Raw genomic sequence first — 1221 nt, 5'->3', positions numbered from 1 at the left:
CCTGTTTCTCTGTGGCCACATTAGCGAACTGAATGTTTAATCTATGAGTCTGATCAGCAGGGTTTTCATTCAGTCAATCTTGCCATTACACTTGGGCATAAACCAGACTGATTGTTTGAAACAGCATTTAAAAAGCATGACTTTCCTCAGGCAAACATCAAACCCACTGTCCTGCCACTCTGAGGACGCTGCTGTGTGCGTTCCCTAGGTCCTAACTGTTAAGCTGAGAAATATGCTGAAAACACTGTGATGGAACTTGCTCTTCATCCGAGGCTGACATTACACAAGGAAAGATGTCTATCATACCATGCATTTAACAAAACACCCTTGACTCACTTGCTGGCCTTGATGTGAGCTAATTTCGCAATCCAGATGATTTAGTGTGTTACCTCATTGAACAGAGGTGCAGGAGAGCAACACCAGGTGAACCCAGTCTACCTATGTATTATGCAGACACATTTATGTTAAGATAATAGTAGATATTGCAGTGAGTGTAATATGCAGCTGATGCAGGATGAAAGAAGATAAGATCTCTTAAAAGGGGGGACAGGTATTGCTAAAATGATACTTGTCACTGATAGTCAACATGACTGCAGGTCAGAGTTTATTTCGACTTTTATTTTTGCAGCATGTCAGAGTCCTTAGCGGAGTGTCAGTGGTGGAAAGTAACTGAATACATTTACTCAAGTACTCAGGTACAGTTTTGAAGTATTTTTATTTTTCTTGTCTTAAATTTCTGCTACTTCATACTTGGACTTCACTGCATTTCAGAGGAAAATATTGTACTTTTACTTCATTGATTTTATAACTTTAGGTACTTTCTGGAATCAGATGAATTAAACAGAATATAGTAAAATAATCCACAAACTACCAGCAGTATGTAAAGTACTTCAAATTATGTTTTAGTAAACATTAGCTCCACCTTTACCAGCTGCAAAATTAAACTGATGAACACAATAAATGTGACCCAACGATATAAATTACATTAAAACGAGACGTGCCATTGAGTACTTTTACTTCTTGCAGCCTATTTCAAGTATGTTTGGCAGAGTATTACTGCACTGTGGTGTGTGTACTTTTACTTCAATGGGATGTCAGTAGTCCTTCAGTGTGTGATGATCGTCACAAGGTGACAGGGGCGGGCTCACTGTGAGCAGCTCATGAATATGGAGGCTCCGCAGACACTCCCTCCTTGTTGAACTTGTGCAGCCAGCCCCGGAT

This window comes from Mastacembelus armatus, chromosome 15, assembly GCF_900324485.2.
Source record: "Mastacembelus armatus chromosome 15, fMasArm1.2, whole genome shotgun sequence".
NCBI lineage: Eukaryota > Metazoa > Chordata > Actinopteri > Synbranchiformes > Mastacembelidae > Mastacembelus > Mastacembelus armatus.
The sequence above is the reverse complement of the archived record's forward strand: the minus strand, read 5'-3'. Positions refer to the sequence as shown.